A 13,188-nucleotide genomic window follows, 5' to 3' on the forward strand; every position below is an offset into this window, starting at 1 on the left:
TACAATTAAAAGAACTCAAATAACAATTCAGACAAGGGCATATCAGCATGTTTTATTGCCCAATACATCTATCTATTTCTATATAAATAATATAAAGCTGAACTCTAACAGAGGTTGACACCATGCTGCTAAGGGGTTCTTTTTTATTGCTAAAGTGAGTTCTCACTTTCTCGCCATGTGGCATCATGATAAGAGATATAAAGGTTCTTGAAACCATTGCAATCAATTACGGTTTCCTCTTTTGCTTTTTCTCACTCTCATTCTCATGCTTCAATTTCAGCCGTTTTCTCTTCCCTCTCTTAGATAACCTTCAAGTTTCAACTCTTTATGTTACGAAGTGCCTTTTGATTAACATGCATTAATGAACTTCATGGTTAAATTTATGGAGGCTTTTTGATTGCCATGGATTTATGAAGTCCATGGGAAATGTTTGATGAAAATCAAACGGGCCCTGCCTTTGGACTCTCTATAAATTTACGCCAACATCATGTCTTATATCTGTTTTCAAGAATAATTGAGAAAAAAAAAATTAGACATTCCATTTATAGTGAAATAATGACTTCCATTACCTTTCCGCTATTTCCTCCCTACAAAACACGATCTTAAAAAATTGGAATGGCCATAGGCGTCAGCAACCAACAAACCAAAAATATGATTTTTTTCCCCCAGACCAGTCCTTGGATTCTTTATAGAATGTTATGATAGCAACCAACAGTTCAAGAACTCATTTGAAGATGTGTTCATGTAACTTTAAACATGTGATACTTGGGTTATGAATGGCCTGGAGCAAGAAGTCCATGATTTAAATAAAAAAGCTCACAATTCTCTAGCACGAAAGCACCGAAACAAGGACTCTCAGCGTAGAGTTAATAGCAAGTACTACAAATTTTATAAACCAATGTATACTTTAAGTTATCAAACATAGATTCTCCCTTTTTTACTTTTTCAATTTAGGGTTCAAACCACTTATGAGTTTCTGATACGCACCAGATGCTGGCTGAAGGAAGAGGTAGAGCAAAAAGGGAATGGAAGGTGTATTCTAGAAGACTCAAGGATCAAGAAAATAGGTGGACAGTGGCTGCTCAATAGAATGGGGCGAATATTTAGGAAATACAGTTGGAGTGGTTAATATTATGGAAAGTCAATCACTATATTATTTCTCTGTATATTCTGTATTCTGTATTCCTATTTAGGATTTCTTATTTAGGATTTCTTCCTAATTAGTAGAACGCAATTATAGGAATCAATTGTATATATATATACACCCATGTACAGATTAATTGAAATAAAGGAGAATCATCTCTTTCTACATGGTATCAAAGCAGGTCATCTATCTAGGGTGACTATTTGTTCTCACCATCCAGCTCAGAAGAGACCTTAGCCGCCGACCGGCCGTTTCGACTCCGATCAACATCGTCAGCGTCGCCTCAACCCCCTCATTCCACCACTGTGTGCTGTTGCCTGATCCAGTATACCATTAAAGGACTTCTGAGGTTTGGCTCTTAGATCCTATTTCGGTATTTGCTTGATTTGTGATTTTGGATTATTTTGTAGCTTTAAGCACTTTGGATTAGCGTTTCGGTTATGATGTTTGTAAAGGGAATATCTCCCGTATTTATGATGTTTGTAAGGCATTCTACCGTACTGAGAAAGATGATAAGTCTCTCACGGCTTATTTTATAGATTTTAAACGGGCATATAAGGAACTTAATGTATTGTTGCCTTTTAATCCTAATGTGAAAGTTCAGCAGGCCCAACGGGAGCAACTGGCTGTTATGAGTTTTCTTGCAGGCCTTACTTCAGAGTATGAGATTGCTAAATCTCATATTCTCTCCAGTTCTGAGATTTCCTCTTTGCATGAAACGTTTACACGGGTCCTTCGTACAGAGAGTACCCAATCTTCACAGCCTGCCAGTAGTGCTCTTATTAGCCGTAATCCAAATGGACAACAGGGTAATAGAAGAGGAAGTAGAGGAGGAATTACAGGCAAACAGAAGTAATCAGCGTAATGGAGAGGCTAGTTCTAATCAGGACTCGAGAGGAGTCATTTGTTACTATTGCCATGAGCCTAGCTATACAAAATATAATTGTCCGCAACTTCAGAGAAAAATCAGCGATCACAGATGGCAAATATAGCAGCAGAGGATTCTACAGTATCTTCCTCTGAGAAAACTATTTTGATATCTGCAGAGGATTTTGCACAGTTTTCCCAATATCAGGCATCTCTAAAGCCTACCAGTTCTCCTGTCACTGCAATCACTGAGTCAGGTAAATCCACTACATGTCTTGTGTCTTCCTTATCCAAATGGGTTATTGATTCTGGTGCGATAGATCACATGACAGGTAATTCTAGTCTTCTATCTGCTTTTCAGTCTAATCTCAATTCCTCTACTGTTACTTTAGCTGATGGTTCTACTTCTTGTGTCATGGATTCTGGAACTGCGAACCCGACTTCGTTAATTTCTTTGTCATCTGTTTTGTGTCTACCAAAATTCTCTTTTAATCTGCTTTCTGTTAGTAAACTTACTCGTACCTTAAATTGTTCTGTTTCCTTTTTTCCTGACCAGTGTTTGTTTCAGGATCTTACGACGAAGTAGATTATTGGTAGAGGACGTGAGTCAGGTGGTCTCTACATTCTGGAAAATCATGTACCGCGGTCGCTTGTTTGCTCCAGTACCTTAACACCTCTTGAAGCTCATTGTAGATTGGGTCATCCTTCTTTGTCTACCATGAAGAAGTCCTCAGTTTCAGTCTTTATCAGTACTAGAATGTGAGTCGTGTCAGTTTGCAAAACATCATCGTTTGCCTTCTGTGTCTAGAGTCGATAAATGGCCTTCATCCCCTTTTGAGTTAGTTCATTCTGATATTTGGAGTCCTTGTTCTGTTACTTCTAAAAGTGGATTTCGTTATTTTGTTACTTTGGTTGATGATTACTCTCGTGTTACCTGGTTATATTTAATGAAGAATCGTTCTGAGTTGTTTTTTATCTTTTGTGCCTTTTATAATGAAATCAAAACTTAATTTAATATTTCTGTGCGCATATTAAGAAATGACAATGCCAAAGAATACTTTTCAGCACAATTTCAGTCTTATATGACACAAAATGGCATTCTTCATCAATCTTTCTGTGTAGATACCCCATCCCAAAATGGCGTGGCCGAAAGAAAAAATCGGCATCTTCTTGAGGTAACTCGTGCTATTCTTTTTCAAATGAAAGTTCCTAAACACTTTTGGGCGGATGGAGTTTCTACGGCATGTTTTTTTATTAATCGTATGCTGTCTTCTGTCCTTAATGGGGATATTCCTTATACTGCTTTGTTTCCTACAAAATCTTTGTTCCCTGTTGAACCTCGTATTTTTTGTTGTACCTGCTTTGTGCGTGATGTTCATCCACAATTTACTAAATTGGATCCAAAGTCTCTCAAATGTGTCTTCCTTGGGTACTTCCGGCTGCAAAAAGGGTACCGTTGTTTCTCTTCTACTCTTAATCGTTATCTTGTTTCTGCAGATGTCACATTTTTTGAGTCCACTCCATTTTTTCCTCAATTATCTTTGTATGAGAGTCAGGGGGAGGAGGATGATCTCTTAATATATATTGTCCAACCAATGTCTAGTCCTCTCACGCAGCCTGTTCCTTCTGTTTCTAGACCTACTCGACCTCCCGTTGTTCATGTTTATTCTAGGAGATTGGAGATTCCTGACTCAGATCCTCCACCAGCTACTTCGTTGTGAGATCTTGTACCTCATACTGATCATGATTCTGATCTAGACTTACCCATTGCTCTTCGTAAAGGTAAACGTTCATTTACTTATCCTATCTCTTCTTTTGTTTCTTATAATCAATTGTCTTCTTGTTCTCGGTGTTTTATTACTTCTTTAGACTCTGTTCCTATCCCTAATACTGTTGGTGAGGCACTGTCTCATCCTGGCTGGTGTGCTGCTATGAAAGAGAATTGAGGCTTTAGATGCTAATGGTACATGGAAACTGTTGCCTTTGCCCACTAGTAAGAAAGCTATTGGTTGCAAATGGGTATTTACAGTAAAGGTAAATCCTGATGGTTCTGTGGCTAGGTTAAAAGCACGCCTTGTAGCAAAAGGATATGCTCAGACATATGGGGTTGATTACTCTGACACTTTTTCTCCTGTAGCTAAACTTACTTCTGTTCGCTTGTTTATCTCTTTAGCAGCTACATATGATTGGCCCCTACACCAATTAGACATCAAGAATGCTTTCCTTCATGGTGATCTTCAGGAGGAGGTGCATATGGAGCAACCACCTGGGTTTGTTGCTCAGGGGGAGTTGGGTAAAGTTTGTAGGCTTCGGAAGTCTCTTTACGGCTTGAAACAAAGTCCTAGGGTCTGGTTTGGGAGATTCAGTGAAGCAGTACAGGAATTTGGTATGCAAAAGAGTAAGTGTGATCACTCAATATTTTATAGGCAATCTGAGGCTGGTCTAATTCTCCTGATAGTCTATGTGGATGACATTGTCATCACTGGAAGTGACTCTGCAAGTATTTCATCTCTTAAAACCTTCCTCCAAACCCAGTTTCGGACCAAAGACTTGGGATTGTTAAAGTATTTCTTGGGTATTGAAGTTATGAGAAGTAAAATGGGTATTTTCTTGTCTCAAAGAAAATATGCCCTCGATTTATTGACAGAGACAGGAAAATTAGATGCTAAGCCTTATAGTGCACCAATGACTCCAAATTTACAACTGCTAGCAGGGGATAGTGAGTTGTTTGAAGATCCAGAGAGATACAGGAGATTGGTAGGAAAATTGAACTACCTTACAGTCACTCATCCTGACATTGCTTATGCCGTTAGTGTTATAAGTCAGTTTATGTCTTCCCCAACTGTTGCTCATTGGAAAGCCTTGGGACAAATCTTATGTTATCTGAAGGGCGCTCCAGGAAGAGATTTATTATATGGTAATCATGGGCATTTGAATGTTGAATGTTTTTCAGATACTGATTAGGCTGGATCTAAGATTGACAGGAGGTCAACTACTGGATATTGCGTTTTTGTTGGAAGAAATTTGGTGTCTTGGAGAAGCAAGAAGCAGAGTATAGTCTCTTGATCTAGTGCTAAATCTGAATACAGAGCCATGGCACAATCAGTATGTGAGGTAATGTGGATACTTCAATTACTAGATGGGACAGGTTTTAAGATCTCTCTGCCTGCAAAATTGTGGTGTGATAATCAAGCTGCTCTCCATATTGCTTCTAATCTGGTGTTTCATGAGCGGACCAAACATATTGAGATTGATTGTCACTTTGTTCGTGAAAAGATTCAATAACAGATCATCTCAACATGACACATCAAAACTGGAGAGCAATTAGGAGATATTTTCACAAAAGCTCTGAATGGAGCTACGATTGACTACATTTGTAACAAGTTGGGCATGATTAACATCTATGCTCCAACTTGAGGGGGAGTATTATGGAAAGTCAATCACTATATTATTTCTCTGTATATTTTGTATTCTGTATTCCTATTTAGGATTTCTTATTTAGGATTTATTCCTAATTAGTAGAACACAATTACAAGAATCAATTGTATATATATACACACCCATGTACAGATTAATTGAAATAAAGGAGAATCATCTCTTTCTACAGTTAACAAATTTGTAAAGGGAGGGAACTCTATATATAGGTTAATAGTAGAATAAAGAGGTGTGGAATTGTAATACTGAATTACCAGCTTTTGTAAGCTCGGTGGGCAGAGAGACTCTGCTGGAGGAAAACATATTCTTGCATTGAGATTGTTTTTCCTGATTAATCAAAATTCCTTCTCTTCTTCTCCATTCTATTTCTTTTTTTCTTTTGTGGAAATTATAATTGGTGAAGAACAGGTCCTTACTCTAACAAATTGGTCCAACCTGCCGTTCGAATGCCCAATACATGAATGGACACCAAATTTGATTCGTTAGAGAGGACCGTTTCCACTCTCGAAGACGGATTCACTAAATTTCACACTGATCATGAGCTTTTTCATTCCAAATTTGCTGCTATTGAGGATCTATTAAGCACTATTGCGAGAGGAAAAACTGTGCTACCTGAAAGTGTGGTTACTACTTCCCCCACCTCAATTCCCTTGCCATCTGTGCCCGCGTTTTCTAGTGATGGTTCTATATGTCGCCCCAAAGAATTCCAAAATTTGGATCAAACTCTTCTTGCAGCTCGCCGTATTGAACTTCCACTTTTGATGGTATGCGATCCTTTGGGTTGGCTCACTAGGGCTGAACAATTCTTTGAGTTAAATGGTACTCGATCGGAGCACAAGATCCATTTGGCCGTTATATGCATGGATGGCAATACCGTTCATTGGCTTCGCTGGCTTCGTCAACGACTTCAAAACACTGACATAGGAGCAATTTTCAATGGAGCTATTGAATCGTTATGGGTCTGATGGTATTAACAGTCCTTATGAACGAATCGCTGCGGTCAAACATACTGGTTCCGTCGATGCATACTGTTATGGAAAGTCAATCACTATGTTATGGAAAGTCAATCACTATATTATTTCTCTGTATATTTTGTATTCTGTATTCCTATTTAAGATTTCTTATTTAGGATTTCTTCCTAATTAGTAGAACACAATTATAGGAATCAATTGTATATATATACCCATGTACAGATTAATTGAAATCAATGAGAATCATCTCTTTCTACATGGTATCAGAGCAGGTCATCAATCTAGGGTGACTATTTGTTCTCACTACCCAGCTCAGGAGAGACCTTGGCCGCCGACCGGCCGTTTCAACCCCGATCAACATCTCCGGCGTCGCCTCAACCCCCTCATTCCACCACTGTGTGCTTTTGCCTGATCCAGTATACCATTAAAGGACTTCTGAGGTTTGGCTCTCAGATCCTATTTCGGTATTTGCTTGATTTGTGATTTTGAGTTATTTTGCTGCTATAAGCACTTTGGATTAGCGTTTCGGTTAGTTTTCTTTGTCTCAACAAATGGCAGACAATAAGAATGTTATTTCTGATGTGATTCCGGTGATGATTAAGATCACGGAACACAAACTTAATGGTTCGAATTACTTGGAGTGGAGTAAGACTGTTAGGGTCTATTTGCATAGCATTGAGAAGGATGATCACCTTACTCAAGATCCACCCACTGATGATACACGGCAAACTTGGCTAAGGGAGGATGCTCGGTTGTTTTTGCAACTTCAGAACTCGATTCATAGTGAGGTAATTAGTTTAATTAATCACTGTGAATTTGTTAAGGAATTGATGGATTACTTAGATTTTTTGTATTCTGGTAAAGGGAATATCTCCCGTATTTATGATGTTTGTAAGGCATTCTACCGTGCTGAGAAAGAGGATAAGTCTCTCACGGCTTATTTTATGGATTTTAAACGGGTATATGAGGAACTTAATGTATTGTTGCCTTTTAGTCCTGATGTGAAAGTTCAGCAGGCCCAATGGGAGCAATTGGCTGTTATGAGTTTTCTTGCAGGCCTTCCTTCAGAGTATGAGACTGCTAAATCTCATATTCTCTCCAGTTCTGAGATTTCCTCTTTGCATGAAAGCGTTCACGCGTCCTTCGTACAAAGAGTACTCAATCTTCACAGCCTGCCAGTAGTGCTCTTATTAGCCGTAATCCAAATGGACAACAGGATAATAGAAGAGGAAGTAGAGGAGAAATTACAGGCAACAAAAGTAATCAGCGTAATGGAGAGGCTAGTTCTAATCAGGACTCAAGAGGAGTCATTTGTTATTATTGCCATGAGCCTGGCCATACAAAATATAATTGTCCGCAACTTCAGAGAAAAAATCAGCGATCACAGATGGCAAATATGACATCAGAGAATTCTACAATATCTTCCTCTAAGAAAACTATTTTGGTATCTGCAGAGGATTTTGCACAATTTTCCCAGTATCAGACATCTCTAAAGCCTACCAGTTCCCCTGTCACTGCGATCGCTGAGTCAAGTAAATCCACTACATGCCTTGTGTCTTCTTCATCCAAATGGGTTATTGATTTTGGTGCGACAGATCACATGACAGGTAATTCTAGTCTTCTATCTGCTTTTCAGTCTAATATCACTTCCTCTACTGTTACTTTAGCTGATGGTTCTACTTCTTGTGTCATGGGTTCTAGAACTGCGAACCCGACTTCGTCAATTTCTTTGTCTTCTGTTTTGTGTCTACCAAAATTCTCTTTTACTCTACTTTCTGTTAGTAAACTTACTCGCACCTTAAATTGTTCTGTTTCATTTTTTCTTGACCAGTGTTTGTTTCAGGATCTTACGACGAAGCAGATTATTGGTAGAGGACGTGAGTCAGGTGGTCTCTACATTCTGGAAAATCATGTACCGCGGTCGCTTGTTTGCTCCAGTACCTTAACACTTCTTGAAACTCATTGTAGATTGGGTCATCCTTCTTTGTCTACCATGAAGAAGCTGTGTCCTCAATTTCATTCTTTATCAGTACTAGAATGTGAGTCATGTCGCTTGCAAAATATCATCGCTTGCCTTCTCGTGTCTAGAGTCAATAAATGGCCTTCATCCCTTTTGAGTTAGTTCATTCGATGTTTGGGGTCCTTGTTCATTACATCTAAATCTGAATTTCGTTATTTTGTTACTTTTGTTGATGATTACTCTCGTGTTACCTTATTATATTTAATGAAGAATCGTTCTGAGTTGTTTTCTATCTTTTGTGCCTTTTGTAATGAAATCAAAACTCAATTTAATATTTCTGTGCGCATATTAAGAAGTGACAATGCCAAAGAATACTTTTCAGCACAATTTCAGCCTTATATGACACAAAATGACATTCTTCATCAATCCTCCGTGTGGATACCCCATCCCAAAATGGCGTGGCCGAAAGAAAAAATCGTCATCTTCTTGAGGTAACTCGTGCTCTTCTTTTTCAGATGAAAGTACCTAAACACTTTTGGGCGGATGCAGTTTCTACGGCATGTTTTTATCAATCGTATCTTGTCTTACATCCTTAATGGGGATATTCCTTATACTACTTTGTTTCCTACAAAATCTTTGTTCCTATTGAACCTCGTATTTTTGTTGTACTGCTTTGTGCGTGATGTTCATCCACAATTTACTAAATTGGATCCAAAATTCTCAAATGTGTCTTCCTTGGTACTTCCTACGCAAAAAGGGTACCGTTGTTTAATCGTTATCTTATTTCTGCAGATGTCACATTTTTTTAGTCCACTCTATTTTTTTCTCCATCATCTGTGTATGAGAGCAAGGGGGAGGAGGATGATCTCTTAATATATACTGTCCAACCAATGTCTAGTCCTCTCCCATAGCCTGCTGTTCCTTACATTTCTAGACCTACTCGACCTCCCGTTGTTCATGTTTATTCTAGGAGATTGGAGATTCTGACTCGGATCCTCCACCGCCTACTTCGTTGGGAGATCTTGTACCTCATACTGATCATGATTCTGATCTAGACTTACCCATTGCTCTTCGTAAAGGTAAACGTTCATGTATTTACCCTATCTCTTCTTTTGTTTCTTATAATCAATTGTCTTCTTGTTCTCGGTGTTTTGTTACTTCTTTAGACTATGTTCCTATCCCTACTACTGTTGATGAGACACTGTCTCATCCTGGCTGGTGTGATGCTATGAAAGAGGAAATTGAGGCTTTAGATGCTAATGGTACATGGAACTATTGCCTTTGCCCACTAGTAAGAAAGCTATTGGTTGCAAATGGATATTTACTGATGAGGTAAATCCTGATGGTTCTGTAGCTAGGTTGAAAGCACGCCTTGTAGCAAAAGGATATGCTCAGACATATGGGGTTGATTACTCTGATACTTTTTCTCCTGTAGCTAAACTTACTACTATTCGCTTGTTTATCTCTTTAGCAGCTACATATGATTGGCCCCTGTATCAATTGGATATCAAGAATGCTTTCCTTCATGGTGATCTTCAGGAGGAGGTGTATATGGAGCAACCACCTGGGTTTGTTGCTCAGGGGGAGTTGGGTAAAGTTTGTAGGCTTCGGAAGTCTCTTTATGGCTTGAAACAAAGTCCTAGGGCATGGTTTGGGAGATTTAGTGAAGCAGTACAGGAATTTGGTATGCAAAAGAGTAAGTGTGATCACTCAGTATTTTATAGGCAATCTGAGGCTGGTCTAATTCTCTTGGTAGTCTATGTGGATGACATTGTCATCACTGGGAGTGACTCTACAGGTATTTCATCTCTTAAAACCTTCCTCCAAACTCGCCTGGACCAAAGACTTGGGATTGTTAAAGTATTTCTTGGGTATCGAAGTTATGAGAAGTAAGAAGGCTATTTTCTTGTCTCAAAGAAAATATGTCCTCGATCTATTGATAGAGACAGGAAAATTAGGTGTTAAGCCTTGTAGCGCACCAATGACTCCAACTTTACAGCTGTTAGCAGGGGATAGTGAGTTGTTTGAAGATCCAGAGAGATACAGGAGATTGGTAGAAAAATTGAACTACCTTACAGTCACTCGTCCTGACATTGCTTATGCCGTTAGTGTGGTAAGTCAGTTTATGTCTTCCCCAACTGTTGCTCATTGGGAAGCCTTGGAACAAATCTTGTGTTATCCAAGGGCGCCCAGAAGAGGTTTGCTATATGGTAATCATGGGCATTTGAATGTTGAATGTTTTTCGATGCCGATTGGCTGGATCTAAGGTTGACAGGAGGTCAACTACTGGATATTGCGTTTTTATTGGAGGAAATTTGGTGTCTTGGAGAAGCAAGAAGCAGAGTGTAGTTTCTCGATCTAGTGCTGAATCCGAATACAGAGCCATGGCAGAATCAGTATGTGAGGTAATGTGGATACTTCAATTACTAGATGAGACAGGTTTTAAGACCTCCCTGCCTGCGAAATTGTGGTGTGATAATCAAGCTGCTCTTCATATTGCTTCTAATCCGGTGTTTCATGAGCGAACCAAACATATTGAGATTGATTGTCACTTTATTCGTGAAAAGATTCAACAACAGATCATCTTAACAGGACACATCAAAACTGGAGAGCAGTTAAGAGATATTTTCACAAAAGCTCTGAATGGAGCTAGGATTGACTACATTTGTAACAAGTTGGGCATGATTAACATCTATGCTCCAACTTGAGGGGGAGTATTATGGAAAGTCAATCACTATATTATTTCTCTGTATATTTTGTATTCTGTATTCCTATTTAGGATTTCTTATTTAGGATTTATTCCTAATTAGTAGAACACAATTACAAGAATCAATTGTATATATATACACACCCATGTACAGATTAATTGAAATAAAGGAGAATCATCTCTTTCTACAGTTAACAAATTTGTAAAGGGAGGGAACTCTATATATAGGTTAATAGTAGAATAAAGAGGTGTGGAATTGTAATACTGAATTACCAGCTTTTGTAAGCTCGCAAGGTGAGAGACTCACTGGAGGAAAACATATTCTTGCATTGAGATTGTTTTTCCTGATTAATCAAAATTCCTTCTCTTCTTCTCCATTCTATTTCTTTTTTTCTTTTGTGGAAATTATAATTGGTGAAGAACAGGTCCTTACTCTAACAAATTGGTCCAACCTGCCGTTCGAATGCCCAATACATGAATGGACACCAAATTTGATTCGTTAGAGAGGACCGTTTCCACTCTCGAAGACGGATTCACTAAATTTCACACTGATCATGAGCTTTTTCATTCCAAATTTGCTGCTATTGAGGATCTATTAAGCACTATTGCGAGAGGAAAAACTGTGCTACCTGAAAGTGTGGTTACTACTTCCCCCACCTCAATTCCCTTGCCATCTGTGCCCGCGTTTTCTAGTGATGGTTCTATATGTCGCCCCAAAGAATTCCAAAATTTGGATCAAACTCTTCTTGCAGCTCGCCGTATTGAACTTCCACTTTTTGATGGTACTGATCCTTTGGGTTGGCTCACTAGGGCTGAACAATTCTTTGAGTTAAATGGTACTCGATCGGAGCACAAGATCCATTTGGCCGTTATATGCATGGATGGCAATACCGTTCATTGGCTTCGCTGGCTTCGTCAACGACTTCAAAACACTGACATAGGAGCAATTTTCAATGGAGCTATTGAATCGTTATGGGTCTGATGGTATTAACAGTCCTTATGAACGAATCGCTGCGGTCAAACATACTGGTTCCGTCGATGCATACTGTTATGGAAAGTCAATCACTATGTTATGGAAAGTCAATCACTATATTATTTCTCTGTATATTTTGTATTCTGTATTCCTATTTAAGATTTCTTATTTAGGATTTCTTCCTAATTAGTAGAACACAATTATAGGAATCAATTGTATATATATACCCATGTACAGATTAATTGAAATCAATGAGAATCATCTCTTTCTACATGGTATCAGAGCAGGTCATCAATCTAGGGTGACTATTTGTTCTCACTACCCAGCTCAGGAGAGACCTTGGCCGCCGACCGGCCGTTTCAACCCCGATCGACATCGCCGGCGTCGCCTCAACCCCCTCATTCCACCACTGTGTGCTTTTGCCTGATCCAGTATACCATTAAAGGACTTCTGAGGTTTGGCTCTCAGATCCTATTTCGGTATTTGCTTGATTTGTGATTTTGAGTTATTTTGCTGCTATAAGCACTTTGGATTAGCTTTTCGGTTAGTTTTCTTTGTCTCAACAAATGGCAGACAATAAGAATGTTATTTCTGATGTGATTCCGGTGATGATTAAGATCACGGAACACAAACTTAATGGTTCGAATTACTTGGAGTGGAGTAAGACTGTTAGGGTCTATTTGCATAGCATTGAGAAGGATGATCACCTTACTCAAGATCCACCCACTGATGATACACGGCAAACTTGGCTAAGGGAGGATGCTCGGTTGTTTTTGCAACTTCAGAACTCGATTCATAGTGAGGTAATTAGTTTAATTAATCACTGTGAATTTGTTAAGGAATTGATGGATTACTTAGATTTTTTGTATTCTGGTAAAGGGAATATCTCCCGTATTTATGATGTTTGTAAGGCATTCTACCGTGCTGAGAAAGAGGATAAGTCTCTCACGGCTTATTTTATGGATTTTAAACGGGTATATGAGGAACTTAATGTATTGTTGCCTTTTAGTCCTGATGTGAAAGTTCAGCAGGCCCAATGGGAGCAATTGGCTGTTATGAGTTTTCTTGCAGGCCTTCCTTCAGAGTATGAGACTGCTAAATCTCATATTCTCTCCAGTTCTGAGATTTCCT

At 38.8% G+C, this 13,188-nt stretch overlaps 1 protein-coding gene across 2 annotated transcripts in view; it reads right to left on the reverse strand.

Annotated features, from left to right (window-relative positions):
• LOC110642452 (pentatricopeptide repeat-containing protein At2g41720) overlaps positions 1–13,188 on the reverse strand; it is a 62,000-nt gene that overhangs the window by 15,364 nt on the left and 33,448 nt on the right. The window lies entirely within an intron of this gene.

The sequence above is a fragment of the Hevea brasiliensis genome, chromosome 5, assembly GCF_030052815.1.
Source record: "Hevea brasiliensis isolate MT/VB/25A 57/8 chromosome 5, ASM3005281v1, whole genome shotgun sequence".
In the NCBI taxonomy this organism is placed as follows: Eukaryota; Viridiplantae; Streptophyta; class Magnoliopsida; order Malpighiales; family Euphorbiaceae; genus Hevea; species Hevea brasiliensis.